The sequence below is a fragment of the Antedon bifida genome, chromosome 8, assembly GCF_963402885.1.
Source record: "Antedon bifida chromosome 8, ecAntBifi1.1, whole genome shotgun sequence".
Taxonomy (NCBI): domain Eukaryota; kingdom Metazoa; phylum Echinodermata; class Crinoidea; order Comatulida; family Antedonidae; genus Antedon; species Antedon bifida.
This window is the reverse complement of record NC_136233.1, coordinates 4,577,414-4,595,069: the sequence shown is the minus strand read 5'-3', so window position 1 is coordinate 4,595,069 and position 17,656 is coordinate 4,577,414. Positions and strand designations below refer to the sequence as shown.

At 31.8% G+C, this 17,656-nt stretch overlaps 4 non-coding genes across 4 annotated transcripts; all 4 read left to right on the top strand.

The window, feature by feature from the left end:
* The first annotated feature begins 5,088 nt into the window (after positions 1–5,088).
* On the top strand, positions 5,089–5,161 carry Trnak-uuu (transfer RNA lysine (anticodon UUU)). The gene has a single exon. It is a non-coding gene; the product is annotated as a tRNA-Lys (tRNA).
* Positions 5,162–5,261: 100 nt separating this feature from the next.
* Trnak-uuu (transfer RNA lysine (anticodon UUU)) lies at positions 5,262–5,334 on the top strand. The gene has a single exon. It is a non-coding gene; the product is annotated as a tRNA-Lys (tRNA).
* Positions 5,335–5,434: 100 nt separating this feature from the next.
* Trnak-uuu (transfer RNA lysine (anticodon UUU)) lies at positions 5,435–5,507 on the top strand. Its single transcript has one exon. It is a non-coding gene; the product is annotated as a tRNA-Lys (tRNA).
* Positions 5,508–8,148: 2,641 nt separating this feature from the next.
* Positions 8,149–8,226, top strand: Trnak-uuu (transfer RNA lysine (anticodon UUU)). The gene has a single exon. It is a non-coding gene; the product is annotated as a tRNA-Lys (tRNA).
* The last annotated feature ends 9,430 nt before the right edge of the window (positions 8,227–17,656 follow it).

Sequence of the window (17,656 nt, the reverse complement as noted above, 5' to 3'; positions counted from 1 at the left end):
CTCGGACCCAGAGATTGGTGTCAGGCTTCAGGAATACGCAAGAGCACTCCTTGTGCTGGAAAACAGTTGTGTTAAGGTCAATGATGCTGAAGCAGAGGTCATTGACAGTGACGTGGAATCAGAGTACATGGCAGCATTGAATCTCATCAGAAGTCTCTTTTCGATGGATAGGATTCATTGTTTACCAGCCTTGAAGGAAGCCTCTGATGTCAAAGGTCAATTTGCTGACACGGTGTCAAGACTTAAAGTTGGTAGCATCCACTCAAGAGTTGTCCAGAAGACTCGTTTTAACTCTGGTGTCGACAACATATTGATGTCACCATTGTTCACCAGTTTAGCAACAAGCTATCAAGGTCTTACTGGATTTTTTGGCATCAATGAATCTTTCAAATTAGTACTTGCTGGATTCAATTCAATGACCAAATCAATTGAGGTATCGTGCATTCTGTCAATTTTTAATTAATCTTTCAGTATTTATAATATATATGTATTGTCCAAGAATGTTAGGTCGTTGAATATTAACATAAGTTTTATTTATTTTCGCAGCCTTGTAATGATGTTATTAGACTGACTTCAAACCCTCTCATTGCACCAATGACACCAATTCAACTAGCTATTAAACCCATGGAAGCTGAGGTATATTATTATATACCCATAATTCATATTATATAAAATACAGATAGAACACCAGTACAGTAAGGGGACAACTTCGAGACCCAGAAATGTGTCCCCTTAATATGGGTGTCCCTAATTAGTGGTTGTAGTGACCATAGTATTGAAACATTTAATTGGCCATCTAATCGTTTCTATCTAAACGTCTCCCTTTATTAGAGCCGGAGTTTTACTGCAGTATTTGTGTACATCAGTATTCGACAATACAGTATTGTTAATACAACTTTTTCTTTCGTCCTAAAGGCACTTGCTCCAACACAACAACCAGTATTGGCCACATCGTCTCAGCTTTTCAGTTCATTTGAAAAACAACCCGTCAAATTCACGTTGCCTTGTGAGCTCTTGAAGCTCGAAAAACTCTTGCCAAAGGACGTTCCAGAAATATCTATGGACAACTTGTACCCAGTGGTCACCATGAACAACCCGGTAATTGTCTTTTTAATTGTGTTACAATATTTCCAAAACAATCATTGCAAGATTATAAAAGAGCGAATTTATTGTTATTTAATACACAAATATCTAAAAACTACCATAAAATAGATCAATATCATTCAAGTTAAAAGTATTAAATTATTAGTAGTGGAGCTGTAGCTTGGTAATTAACGTCCTTGCCTTCCAATTCCAAGCTCCAGTGTTCAATCCTGACCTAGTGCCAGGGTTGTAACTCATGACTTTTCAACTCTCAACACTCCCTAAGCCTCAAATGAAACTTAGAACTTATAAAATAGTTTATCCATCCTGTAATCGGCGTGTTAATCGCTGTTGGATGCGTATGAAATAAAAATAAATTATGAGATAATCTATGAAAATTAATAATTTATAGATTAAACTTGGAAAGGGCACATATGGTGAAGTGTTCCTAAATCGGTTGAATCATCCTGATGGCCCTCTTGTTGCCGCCAAGTCCTGCTTCCTCTCAGAAAACAAAAAAGAGCAATTTATAGAAAAGTTTGAAATTGAGATTGAAGCTCGTGTCCTGAAGTTCCTGTCAAGAAGAAGCAGACTTTTCCCATACGTGTACGGAATCTGCAATGCCACTCCTGTCGAACTCAGAAGCAGGATCATTATGGAATACGTTGGACATCCAACACAGTATTTATCAGTCACGCTCCTTAAAGCCATCAAATACAAGAATCCTCGGCTTACTCTTCGCGATGGACTGCATCTTGCACTCGATATGGCAGAAGGCATTCATACACTGCAAAACCACGGCTTCATTCATAACGACATCGCCAGCAGGAATATGCTTCTTTACCACGATGGTAACCGCTGGTCGGTAAAGATCACAGACTTTGGTTCCATCTGCCATGTGGATGCTGCTTACGATTACTTTAAAATTAACGAAACTCTTGCAGAGGAACGCAAAGAACTCATGGCAGCTCATAGAGGCTACGCACCAGAACTATTTTATCCGAATTCACCGCCGACATTTAAATGTGACATTTATAGCCTCGGAAATGTGTTTCTGGACATGGGACTAAGTCTAAATATGGTACCTCTGTGTAAACTCGGCAGGAAGTGTATACGTATAATTCCAGAGCAAAGACCGACCATTTACTACCTTGTCGACAAGCTCAAGAAGAAAACCAAATCCCGTGTTTCTCAATGGTTTAATATCTGATTTGTTAAACTGATGCAGACTTCATTCATCAACCTTACTATTGTGCAATGTTACAATTTAATTATACCAATTTATCAATCAATTTGAATGGAATAAATATATGATATATTTTTTAATGCCGTTTTTATGTTTAATTTTTATTTTAATTCCTTTTATTTAATTATAGAAAAATATATATTTGAATGTGTCACTTTTTTGGTTTCAATATCCCGATTAAGGGACCGTATGACATTCTCGATATCCACATGGAGCACAAACTATGGCGCGCCAAGCTGCAATTTATTACAATTTGAAAAAAAGATATGTTAGTTTTTAGTCGCGTGGACGCGACTCTATATATTCATTATGTCGGTCGGTCGGTCTGTCTGTCGGTCCGGTATCACTATGCGTTTTATCGCTTTTCTGTACTTTTTGAATTGTTTTGATGTACAGAAAATTTTTAAAGTACATTACTTTTTGAAAGTTCATTTTTTTCTGAGAGCACGCGACTTATGGCTGTTGGCCTTGTTATTTGGTTACCCCACTAAATATAGTGTATTGACAGAAAAGAGTGTTCACTCTTCCCTAGTGTTACTATGTCAGTACCAATAAATGAAATCAATTCGTTTCTTACTTGCCGTGGTACTTTATTTGAACAGTATATTTTACTATTGCTGTATTTAGAATTAAAAACCAATAGTCAATTTAAAACGAATGTCTTATGTAGTCAAAAGGAACCACGGCCGGTTACAATTCAATCGGAAACGCCTTTCTTTTATAAAATATACAACTGGAATATCTATGCTATTACTGTTATATTGGGCGTTATGAGTAACAAATGATTGATAGAAGTTATTGCTGTACATAAATTAGGCAAATTGAAAAAAAAATGTATTCGTTACAAATGTTTCTTTTTCAAAATGCAGTTAATCTAACATTATAATTTTTCTAGAAATCAATAGAAACATTGTGATCTGAACATTTTATTCCAATCCGTGCAGAGAGTATTAGGAAATAAAAATGGTAATGGTAATTGTACTCACATTCAATAGGAGTCAACATAATATGCGAAAATACATGACACAACGAATCTACAATTTAATTAAATTAAAAATTAATGTAAAGTACAATTATACCTTTAAAACGCAGATTAAAAAAGAAACAAATCAAACGAATTAAGCTAAAATAAATTTATTAAATGAAAAGAACTGGTTAAACTATAATGTATATACTATTATTTACATGACGTCATTCAGGTACTTCAATGTTTACGTTAGCCTATGAACAATTAAAACGTTCTCAAAGTTTAATCAGCAAGTTCTATGAGTATGTAAAAATAAGTTGTTATTATAAGACACGTGATTAGATGCTGGCTGGAGTTTGGTAATCAGTTGGTAACTGGTGACGTCTGTCCAGTAGTCTGGTGAGATGCTTAAGAAGTTGTGGTTGAAGACCTCACTCCATTCCATTTCTTGATCATTGTTCTTTGCACCTTCTTTGTTTTCTGTGATGGATTCAGATTCGTATAACATGGCTGTAAAATATAATCAAATTATTTAATATAAAAATGTAACGACAACATGATTAAAAGAATTTTATGAAAGACATTATTACATTATAATAATGTTCGTCCCTCTATCAGTATTTTAAACTTTAGAGAATCGTTTAGTATGATAAACACACAACAGTACTTACAAGGACATCCCATTTGAAGTTCACGTAATAAATCGGCATCACTGTCGTCACTGGTCTCACAGTCGCTATCACTGGTATAATCGTCATCGCTGACATCACATTCGTCGCAACTCATCAACACATCGGGAGACTCAGACACTGACGTTGTAGAACTGCTTGGTAGATGTGGAAAGTAGATTCTGAGATCTGAATCCATCTCAGTTTGTAGAAGATCTTCTCTTGACAAATACGGCAGTGGACTGTCATCTTCTTCGATGTTATCGTGGAAGGTTGTAGAATACATTTCATACCACTGGAGTCTTTCATGGCAACCAGTTGAAGATTTTCCTGTATTCATTGTAGTATTGACTGGTTAATTTCAGAATACGTAATTAAGTAGATCGTTGGTTCAGATATTTACGTTATAACAGTTAAATGTCTTTTGACAAAGTGAAGACAACTCCACAAATCCCTTGTTTTTATCACGTGGATGTTCTTTCCCTATTGTTTTAATTATCATTTGTTAGCCAATCAAAATGTGTGAAAATGCGCGCGGTTCCGTAAATCGGTCGCGGCATGCCGTTTGATGATTGATAACGTCACTTTAACAATAGAGATATTATTTAAAACTGTAAATACGAGCTAATTATTATATCAAAGAATGAAAAGTTTAAAATAAATTAGAAATGCCATAATATTTTAATCCTATACAATATGATGGAATAAGTAACAACTGTTGAATATATAGGGCTATTTTTAAATTATAATTTTATAAAATAATTTTTGCTCTTCGATTACTTGAAATCAGTTTAAATAAATCATTTTGAATACATTATCTTTATATCTTAGGTTAAATCTTGAAAATTTACGAAATTATAGGCCAACAATGTTATAAGTATGAAGCTATCTCTGATGCAGCCCAGTATTATCAGTTAAATTATCTTCTTTTAAAAAATGCAATTAATTTAACCCTATTATGTTTTCTAAAAAAATAATAGTGAAGCTTGAACTAGTTTATTCACTTTTAAGTTTTTATAGACTAAAATAAATATACAAGCTCTTAATTTGAGTACATTTAAGTAGCAAGAATATACAGTATAATAGGTTCACAGTAACGTAACTAACAATGGGTAGTTCATGAAGCCCGGTTAGCTCAGTTGGTAGAGCATCAGACTTTTAATCTGAGGGTCAAGGGTTCAAGTCCCTTATTGGGCGTATTCGTTTTTGCTTCCATTATCTTTCATGTCAATTTTATACTTTAGGCCAATTGAAATAAAACAAACGTCTAAGAATGAGAACAAGGTATTTATATGAAGCCCGGTTAGCTCAGTTGGTAGAGCATCAGACTTTTAATCTGAGGGTCAAGGGTTCAAGTCCCTTATTGGGCGTATTCGTTTTTGCTTCCATTATCTTTCATGTCAATTTTATACTTAAGCCCAATTAAAATAAAACAAACGTACAAGAATGAGAACAAGGTATTCATATGAAGCCCGGTTAGCTCAGTTGGTAGAGCATCAGACTTTTAATCTGAGGGTCAAGGGTTCAAGTCCCTTATTGGGCGTAATATTTTTTCCATTTTATTCTTTTTTTTTCGTACATAAAAACCACTTATGCGTCACAGAACTTTCTGTCATGTCGCTCAGTTTGTAGAGGATCAAACCTTTTTCTTCTATTAATCTAAATAAGTACATCGATTTAAATATTTTTCAATACATTTTATATTATGTCTTTAGGTTAAAATATTTGGGTAATAATACAATGTTACACGCAGCCCCTTTATCAGTTGATATAACATGTTTAATAGCATATAATATTAGAAATAGTCTGAAATATAATCTTATAATTACATTCATGATTACTTGTACATTTATTTTAAACTCTATATCTGTTTGTTTTGTTAATTTTACCCATTTTATTTTAAACTACATTTGTTTCTTTTCCACTTTTATTTCTTTTCTTGTATTATAAAAATATGTTAATTATTGGTTGTATGTTTGTTGCTACTCTGTATTTCTCTATAATTTGTAGAAATAAATGTTTAATATTTGTTTTTTAATTTGGTTTTTACGCCACTAAATATAGTGTGTTAGCAGGAAAGAGTGTTCACTCTTCCCTAGTGTTACTATGTCAGTACCAATAAATGAAGTCAATTCGTTTCTTACTAGCCGTGGTACGTAAAAGTATACTGTATTTTACTATTCTATTTAATTTAGAATAAAAACCAATGGTCAATTTAAAACGAATGTCTTATGTAGTCAACAGGAACCACGACCGGTTACACACCCACAGTATTATTGTGTTCACATCACAATATCAATACAATTCAATCGGAAACGCCTTTCTTTTATAAAATATACAACTGGAATATCTATGCTATTACTGTTGATTTGGGTAACAAATGATTGATAGAAGTTATTGCTGTACACAAATTATGCAATTTAAAAAAAAATGTATTCGGTAGAAATGTTTCTTTTTTTTAAATGCAGTTAATTCAACATTATAATGCTAGTGGCGGTAATTATCGCTGTTGGTGTCGATTGACTAAAAAAAAATAAAATAAAACATTTCATTCCAATCCGTGCAGAGAGTATTAAGGAATAAAAATGGTAATAATGGTAATTGTACTCACATTTAATGGGAGTCAATATAATATGCGAAAATACATGACACAACGAATCTACAATTTATTTAAATTAAAAATTAATTTAAAGTACAATTATACCTTTAAAACGCAGAGTAAAAAAGAAACAAAACAAACGAATTATGCTAAAATAAATTTATTAAATAAAAAGAACTGATTAAACTATAATTTATATAATATTATTTACATGACGTCATTCAGGTCGTACAATGTTTACGTTAGGCTATGAACTATTAAAAACGTTATCAAAGTTTTATCAGCAAGTCCTATGAGTATGTAAAAATAAATTATTATTATTATAAGACACGTGATTAGATGCTGGCTGGAGTTTGGTAGTCAGTTGATAACTGGTGACGTCTGTCCAGTAGTCTGGTGAGATGCTTAAGAACTTGAAGACTTCACTGCATTCCATTTCTTGATCAATAACACCTTCTTCGTTTTGTGTGATGAGAGATTGAGAATCATCTAGCATGGCTGGAAAAGAAAAACAAATATTATAAAATAAAAACAAAAGCAAAATTGAATATGTTTCAGTAATTTCTGATTTTTAAAATAAAAATGAATTCATTTTAACATTTTAGGAAAGATACATTTCAAAAATATCTAAACACTAGAGTACTTACAAGGACATCCCATTTGAAGCTCACGTAATAAATCGGCATCACTGTCGTCACTGGTCTCACAGTCGCTATCACTGGTATAGTCGTCATCGCTGACGTCACATGTCATCAACACATCGGGAGACTCACATACTAGCGTTGTAGAATCACTTGGTAGATGTGGAAAGTAGATTCTCAGATCTGAATCCATTTTAGTTTGTAGAAAGTCTTCTCTTGACAAATACGGTAGAGGACTGTCATCTTCTTCGATGTCATCGTGGAAGCTTTTAGAATACATTTCATACCACTGGAGTCTTTCATGGAAACCACTTGAAGATGTTACAGGATTCATTGTAGTATTACGGATTAATTGCAGAATACGTAATTAAGCAGATCGTTGGTTCAGATATTTACGTTATAGCAGTTGAATGTCCAATGACAAATTGATGACAACTCCACAAATTACTTGTTTTTATCACGTGAGTGTACTTTCCCTATTGTTTTAATTATTATTTGTTAGCCAATCAAAATGTGTGGAAATTCGCGGTTCCGTAAATCTGTCGCGGCATGACGTTTGATGTTTGATAACGCCGCTTTAACAATAGAGATATTATTTTCTTCCATTACTTCAAATAAGTACATTAAGCTAAATAGGCACATCAGTTTAAAGGAAACATTTTGAATACATTATCTTTATATCTTAGGTTAAATCTTGAATATTTGCGAAATTATAGACCTACAATGCTATTATTATGAAGGTATATCTGATGCAGCCCATATCAGTTATAAGTTAAATTATCTTTTCAAAAATGCAATTAATTTAACACTATTATATTTTCTAAAAAAAATAATAGTGAAGATTGAACTAGTTTAGTGTTTATTCACTTTAAGTTTTTATAGAATTAAAATAAATATACAAGCTCTTAATTTGAGTACACTTAAGTAGCAAGAATATACAATATAATAGGTTAGCTCAGTTGGTAGAGCATCAGACTTTTAATCTGAGGGTCAAGGGTTCAAGTCTCTTATTGGGCGTATTATTATTGTTTTGTTAGTAATTAAAAAACAGGCATCACAGAACTTTCTCTTATGTAAATCAATAGAAAGATTGTGAACTGAACATTTTATTCCAATCCGTGCAGAGAGTATTAATGAATAATACAAATGTTAATTGTACTCACATTTAATGGGAGTCAACATAATAAGTACAATTATACATTTAAAACACTGAGTAAAAAAGAAACAAAACAAACGAATTATGATAGGTAATAAAATAAATTTATAAAATAAATTTATTAAATAAAAAATCACTGGTCTAAAAAATATACTTTATATACTATTATTTACATGACGTCATTCAGTTACTTCAATGTTTACGTTAGGCTATGAACAATCAGACTCGTCTGTGCGGGAGGAGTGGCGTACCCCCACAAACATACACACTTAGTGGAGTCTGGCCCAAACGCTAAAGAAATGGAGATGGGCACATCGGCCGTTAGCATTAGTTTAGGTTTCGACTTTACCTTATGAACAATTAAAAACGTTCTCAAAGTTTAATCAGCAAAACCTAAAAAACATAGAGCTAACTTATTGATCTGTGATTTAATAACTATACTGTACCGTATAATCGTGAATGATGATATACACACCCGACGTTTCGCTGGTCAAATTATCCATTTTTTTCCTTATTTTTTGGTAAAGGGCACGAGCACTGATAGCGACCGTTAGAACCAGCTGTAAGTAAAATGTTTTTTACACGTTTTATTTTGTGTTTGCCCCAAGTCTCGCATCACAAGCAGTGATCAAGATACATAGGCCTAGTAACAGCCTATACATATCATATTAAATCAAGAACTGAATTAAAAAGCAGCTGTAAATTTTTATTTTGCTTACTTGATAAACTTGCCACATTATTTTCATATTTCTACTGTTACTTTAATCAACACTTATCCTTAGATAGGCTTGTGTCAATGTATGTAGATTTAACGAAAGATTAAAAATAATGAAATAAAAGATTCGCCAGAAACTTTGCCTATAATGTGTTTTGAAGTTTATTTGTCTATTTATAAATACTTGCTTTAACCAATTTATCGGTAGGCCTCTCTACTATTCTATTTTTTTAAATAGACCGATACGGATATTATGTAAACATAAACGTTTTGTCTTAGTCCTAATGTGTTTTAAAGTTATTTTGACTATTTATAAATACTTAAAAATATTTGCTTTAACCAATTTGATGTTAGGCCTAGATACTTTTAAAGTAGGCCTTTATGGACATTTGGTTAATGTTTATTGTTTTACCCCTATGTTTTTTCGGAGGTTTGCGGGGTTTAGCAATTATTTTTTAACTAACAAATGATGTTTTACCACAAAAATAAGTAGTTAACAAAAACAATTTAAACTTGTTTTTTATTTTTTATTTTATTCAATGCAAACCCACAACGATAATTACCGTCACTAACAGGTTTGAAACATAAAACAATACAACATAAAAAACAGTTAATAAAATACAGATATAAATACATATAATATATAGGCCTATGTATAAACATAGATCAGCATGTCATGAACAGTTTCAATTTAAAATGTATATTAATAAAACGGGTTATGCAGGCTGTTCAAGAAGTGAACACATAATCTTCCTCTTAAAATAAGCAAGTCTATCAATAAAAACATCAAAATGATTATTTAGATTATTAAATGTATTATGACAGTCTATGAAAATTGACATATTAGGTATGTAGTACACTACACGATTCACTAACATTTATGTTGGTTCGATGGGGTTTGCTATGTTTTTTTGGTTTAGCAATACCTCGCCAAAGACATCTCATAATGTGCTTATTTATTGATATAATTTCTAATTACGTTTTCATTTAATAAAAATGCTTTAGCTAAAAAATTACGTTTCATCATGTTCATGTTATGTTTTGTACTTTCAAGTTGTAGCACTTTACTTTTAGTATTTAACCACCCAACCTAATTATAAAGAGTTGTATTATTACATTGAATATAATATTAAACAATATATCAAGTAAAAAACATTGCATTATTATAAAAGAATAATTTTCATTAAATATGGCAGCACAGCTTATAAAGATTATAATGAATAAGAAACAAACATTCTTGTTTATCTCCATGCTACAGCTGTTAATAATTATTACTTCCGTTGCTAGTGTGCCCCGTGCGCAAGTACGCGCGCGCGCTCGGTCAAGTCAAAAGAAAAATAGTTAATGTTTTAGATTATATATTGATTTAATGTACTATACAATTTATATATAAAAAGTCCTTTCTTTTTTATTGAATACAAATTTAATGTTAGGGAAATGAAATTATTTGCGATATTAAAAATTGACATCTGCTTGCTGGGAGATTTAAAAATGTGTCGGTTATATAATAGAAGTAACATACGTTATCAGTGAAAGCTAACTAATGATGAAATGTAATATTTCTCTTTGAACACTCTTCGGCAACGTGTTCGATGACATCACCTGATAGATCGCAATCCATCATGTCAAGCACCTCCAGCTTAGGAGACATAATGAATAATGAACACAGTGAAGTAACATCAATGTTTTGAAGATTATTATAAGAGATATCGAGTTAAACTATTGCTAATTGAACTTGTTTGAGAGAACATTCTGTAACGAAGTCATTAAATACATCATGTGATAGATCCAGAATCCATACACCTTTACATGTAGCTTCAATGCCTAAAATGTGTGCAATAACTCTTCCCTTGCGCTGCAATGCCATCTTACCACAAAAGACACTGACACTACCATAATCATATTCCATACAATACAATTGCATAATTAGACGTATGAAATGTCCATCACATTGTACACCTGGACTAATGTCATCAATAAACATTCTTATGGAGGTAGATATATCATCCAAATGATTATTTACTTCTTTGCTTGTCATGTGATTAATTAACTCATTTACCACAGTATCTTTATGTTGTTCTTTAACAAAGTTTAAATTACTTGGCAAAGAGCGACATGTTGACACATTGTTAGTTATCCAATGCTTTAAAAATGTGTCAGCTTTATCACCAAGGAAACCAATTGCAAACTCTCTCGCCATCTTTAAATACTCACTTTCCCTTATTATTTCCCATTCCGCACCATCCAATGGTGTAAGTAATTGTCTTACATCTTCTGCCAGTTCATTTTCTTTATCCTCACTTTCACACAATTTGGACAAATAAAATCCAACCAATGACTCTACAATCAACTTGTGAGGAGGCATATACATGATTTCAAAGTTAGATTTTGAAATTGGTGCTTCTTCATAAACAAACCCAAGTTTTACGGATATTTCAACTAAATCTTTGTTTGAATGTTTATCATTCAAATCTTTGTTTTTTATTGAAAGTTGATTTATTTTTAAGTTTTCAAACATACATTTTCCCAACAAAATCATAGCATTTACATACTTTGCTGGAGTGTCTTCAAATTTAGAAAGCTTCTCAAATTGTTTTGATCTGTTGAACTGATTTAAAATACTACGAAATATTTCTTTAAAAAGGTCAGCATTATTTTCAGGAAGGCTTTGACTGTCTTCCCACAACATACACATTGTAAGAAGTAACATAGGATTTCTGCACATTGAATATGCTTCTGGATGTATTTTAAGTTCTTTTCTAAGAGATTTTCCCAGTTTAGGTTTTCCAAAATAGTTAAAGTGTTTGCCAATGTACTTGCTCATGCTCTTTTTGCTACACTCTTTTACAAATTCATCTATGTTTTCTGACCGTGAAGTAAGTATCACAGTACTTTTATCTAAGTTGTTCTTTTTGAAAAGACTGATAAGGCTTTGATTATTAAATCTCAATTCATCTAAACCATCTAACAGAAACACAATTTTATCATCATGGGTTATTAGAAAATCGTGAATCAACTTTGAATTTCGCGGAAGCTCTGTGCGCCTGCTGAAATCTTTCATATCAATTTGCTTTACAATGAGATCTAAGATATCATCATCTTTTTCTAAATCTCGTACACTGATAAGGAATACAATTTTACCTTCAAATGCAGTAATTGATTGACCAGGCGTAGCCCAGTTGTATGATAAATGCCTTAATATAGTAGTTTTACCAATTCCTCCCTTGCCGTCTATAAGGGCTCTACATTCATTTATAGAACTGATTACCTCTACCATTTCTTCTAATGTTGTTTGTTTGCTTCCTTTATTGTTTTCAGCTTCCTTCAGAAGTTCCATATCGGTAAACATTTGCGAAATGTCAACTTTGTATTTATCACGCATCAGCGCTGGTGTAAATGTACTTGCCTGACTACACAACTTTTGTTGTCTTTGAAGCAGGTATTCTTCAATCTTTTCTAAATGCCAAGAAAATGACATAAAAGATATTTAATTTAAAATTCTAATTCTAATTTTATTTAATAATAAGCCTGGCAATTTCTAGCAATTTGTGTAGTAAATTGACTTTAGCGTAAGTAAATAATATAGAGGGCGACAAAAAAAGACAGAAAACGTTGTTTTTAACGGGCACTGATCGGTCAGAATTATGAGCAAAAATTGCGGAGTTTTTCTTCCTTCTGAATGTGGCAGCAACAACACTAATATACAGTAAGGCATACCTACTCTTTTCTTCATATAATTATCAGACTGCTAAAACAATTAATTTACTTTTAAAATGAAGAAGTGTAAACATTATCTAAACATTTGCCATTTATCTTTATTAACTGATAATTAATGGAGGACCTGTTTGTAAAACAGGAGGGTATGGTTGATTTCCTAATATTAAACTCAGACATACAGCATTGCGCATTTATATCGATGAAGAACTTATAGAGGGCGGCAAACAAACTATATCACTAATCAGGAAACTTCAATTGAAAAAAATGCGCTCACCAGATCAATCAATCAAATAAACATTTATTTATTTCATTTTCAAATAAACTAAAACCTACATGCGTTTGTAACATTTAATCAAACAAAACAATTTATTGACAACAATTAAAACATTACATTACCAATAATACTATTGTAATTATTTCTGATTATTTGGAAAAGAGAACGATTCCTACTATATTTGAATACTCAGTGTTGTCTGATTTTTTTTTAAAGTACATTATTAATATTAGTATCATTAATCATATGATGTATATCGTATGCCTGGCATGCCAGCTTACCTGTTTCTGATTTAACCTCTTTTCGCATTACCTCTTGTGCACTAGTGGTCTGCACCTCTATATTAAGAGAAAAAAATGTTATGATATTATATCTCTAAATAATCAGGATAGGAAAGATAAATTCATATTAACTAGAGGGTGAGCTGGCTTCGCTCGCTCCCCCTCTAGGAAGTGTAAACGATGGTTCTCGGAATGATAATGACATGTAAACATGTTTTAGAAGGACGTTCTTCTTGTACGTTTTCTGTCGGTTACCATTATTGAAAATGCTTGACATTCGTAAAAACTAAATCTACTCTGTTTCACAGTGTCTTAGCTGATTAATAACATTTTAAAGTATAGTGTTTATTGTTTGGTAGGGCCTTTATAGGGCGGAGGTGGGGAGGCGGAGTTCATTTGAGGGAGGTGCTTGTTCAAGGGATATGTTTAATTTTTTAGTTTTAATAATATGGTAACATTTATAATCAAATAAAATCCTCTAATAGATATAAAAAGTGGAAAAAAAAGAATAACAAATGCTTGGTAAATTGTAGATAACAGTGCGATGAATTCTACTACAAATAGTATAATTGTGTTATTATAAATATAATACAATATTGTGTGTATAAATGTGGATGGCGTTTATTAGATAGATGTTATTATTCAAAGTTATTTTTTATTGGGGACGTTTTGGGCGTTTATTCACATAAATACCATCCTAATAATTAATACATTATTTAATGTAAACATCTTTTGAAACTAACTTCCGCGACAGAGTGGGCCGTTTCGGCCCAAGAAGGAAGACGTTTTAGACGGCTTGCAACATGGGCAGACGTATCCCGGGATTTCACTCGATTTTAAACAAAAGGTCTTATCATCAGATCTTCCTATGTAATTTTATAATACTATTCCCCACAATATCTGATGCTTTATGGCATATATTTAATTTGATCTTTATTAATTTACAGTATAATTTTTATTTTTTAACTACTGTACCACACGCGCGGTCCGATCCGAAAGTAAGCAAAAAACTAAAATGGCTATAGCCACTAACGGCCAACTGAGTTGAAACCAGGAAGTTGCAAGGTGAACCTGTGAACGGTGAACTCATCGTGAACCCGGAAATTACTTGGACCGCGTACAATTGATATTGAATTAAAAATCTACCGATGAAATCAGAAATTTGGTGTTAAAACCCTTTATAATATCTTCCTAAGATAGAAATATGGAACAATATCGTAATAGTGGAAACTAATGTTATCAAATCTACGTTTCGTAGGCGGAGATTTGTCCCGAAGTTTTTCCATTGTGCTCGCCTATGTCAGAATTAACCATAATTTATATATAGATGTAGTACTGTACTGTATAAATAAAACAGACATCTTCAGAAGCATAATTTTTTTCTTGATTTGGCATCAATATAACAAAGACAAGGCTAATTGTTCAAATCAGACTGTATTATTGTGTCCTAAACTAAATAGTTTGCTACTAGAAATTGCATTCAAAGTGTTATAGGCTTAATATTGATATTAGTCAGGTGAGGAAATCGTTACACGGTGGACAAAAGCGCCAAATTTCTGGTCGTAATTTATTTTTCAAGATGGCGGCCAAAATCCAAAATGGCCGCCAATAAATTGGAAAATCACATTTCATTTGTTCCAGAAGTCACATATAGGCAAATGAATTATCAAAACATAAGTATTCATGGTCATTGAAACATATTTTAGACATGTTGCATGACATGGGTCATTCGTTGTTAAGATGGTGGCAAAAATCCAACATGGCTGCCAGTAGCCTACACTGGAATAACATTCTGGTTGCAGAAATCGCATATAGGTATCAAACGAAGTAGGAAAACATGGAGTAGGCCTAATCATGGTCATTGAAACATATTTTAGACATGGTACATAATATAGGTCACTCGTTGCAAAGATGGTCGGAAAAATCCAAAATGGCTGCCAGTAAACTAGGAAATCACATACAGTATCTTTGGATGGCAGAAGTAATATGTAAATGAAGTAGCTGTAGTAAATGGTAGAGGTGGTATATAAATTACAAGTAACTGTAAAAAAAATCTATAAAAAAAAGTTATAACCAGTTCAGTTTCTGAAACCATATAAAATGTAGCATTTTTGGGAAAATAAAGATTGAGGGCGCTGTTCACATAAGTAAAAGTACACTTTTTTACCTGTTTTTGTCAGAATATTTTTTAAATGGTCTTATTTGATAGATAATTACATTTTCTTTATTTTTTTTTGTCTTTCGTGGGAACAACCCACCTTTATTATTTCCACTCTTTTTCTCTTTTTTTCATTTTTTCTTACAAATAATTTGACACACATTAAAAAGAATGCGTTAAAATAGTAACATGTCTAAATACTTAATTGATATAAGCTGTAATGTTTAAGTATTGCAATTAATAGTACACAAAAGATGTTCAAAGGTTTGGAATTTTTATTCCTATTCGAGCCTATCCACATGCCATTCCGATTCGTTTTACTTTTGTTTAACCTTAAACTAGAAATATGACAAAAAGCTTCGATTTCATCAAAGAAACAGTAAAGACTTGTTTTATCTTGACTAAAAATGACAGTGTCATCAGCCAATTGTGCCAACTTAACAACGTTTTTTTTGTTTTCATTTTTTTCATTTTTTGGAAGAGTAAAACCTTTGCACGAAGGGTTATTTCTTATATTTAAGGCCATAGTTTCAACAACCAATATGAACAACAAGGCAGACAATGGACAGCCTTGCCTTACACCACACTCCATTTTAAAGTGTTCAGATAGATATCCATTATTATTAACTACACATTCCGTATCCGTATATAGAGTTTTTATCCATTTTAAAAATGAATCACCAAAGCCAAATTTTGTTAACACTTTAATGATTAGATTTCTGTCAATCGAATCAAATGCTTTGGCAAAGTCTAAGAAGACGATTGCTCCGGGTTTATTATATCCATTCGAGTAAAAAAGAATGTCATTTACTAGACGTACATTTTCACCTCCGAATCTCCCAGTGACGTAACCTTTTTGGTCATAGTCAATAATTGATCCAATTACTGTTTGTAACCTATTTGCCAGAACATGGGCCATTACTTTATAATCAACATTTAAAAGGGTGATTGGTCTCCAATTATTAAGTTGTTCTCTTTCGCCACTTTTAAATAATAGATTGATTATTCCTCGTCTTTGTGTATTGCATAATCTGTTATTTGTTTAACAATAGTTTAGGGCATTGCATAAAGTATGTTTAATATGCTCCCAAAAAAAAACGATAGAACTCAACGCTTAGGCCATCAGACCCAAGACTTTTGTTGAGCTTCATTGTGTACAGTGTTTTAGTGCATTCTTCAATAGAGAGGTAACCTTCACATTTATTACTTTCGTCTATTGACAATTTATTTATTTTTGTTTTATTTAGATATCTATCAATAACCTCTTCAGATATATTTTTGTCTTTGTACAGTTTTTTATAAAATTTAAATTGTTCTTTCAGGATTTCGTCTGAATTTTCTTTATATTAAAGAAAACAAATTTTACATTAAATATCCATAGTTCAGATAAATTTACGTTAAGTGCCTAAAATCAGCAAATATAACACATTTTAATACATAACAAATACTATTGGATGTTAACAAATTACAAATTTAGTTATCATAAATAGGATTCTTTTACATTTTCATAGAAACTGTTTTATTATAAAACATATAAATATATATTTTTCTAACAATTTCTCAAAAAAAAACTTTTACGACCACTAGTTTTCGAGATATAGAAATGTGTACTACCAGTACAGGTCAAAGGTCAATAACAAGAATCTGGGTCATTTTCTTGGAAAAGTTTGTATTAGACTGAATAGAAACATCCATCTTCTGATTAATTTGAGACCTATTTAAAGTTTGTCCAACTGTTAGTTACCAAGTTATATGACATGTAGGTCAAAGGTCAAAAATACAAAAAATCATACTTCCGGCCATTTTTTGACAAATGTTTCCATTAGGACGAATATTAATATGCATCTTCCAAATAATTTGACACTAAAATTATTTAATTTAATGTAAGCGTTGCGGAGATATGGTTATTTTATTTTCAATTGGATTAAAATATTTAAATTGAGGTCAAAGATCAAAGAAAAACTTTAGAAATTTGATAACATGAGTTTTTATAACTAGCATGGTTAAAAAATTCATAAAATGCAATGCTTGCACTTTCCTTCTGATTTGCAGACTAAAATACATTAGGAATGAACTATTTGTGACTTTGTATACGATTATATGTATTTCAATTTCAATGGCTACCATTTTTATTTTTGGGCGCCATCTTGG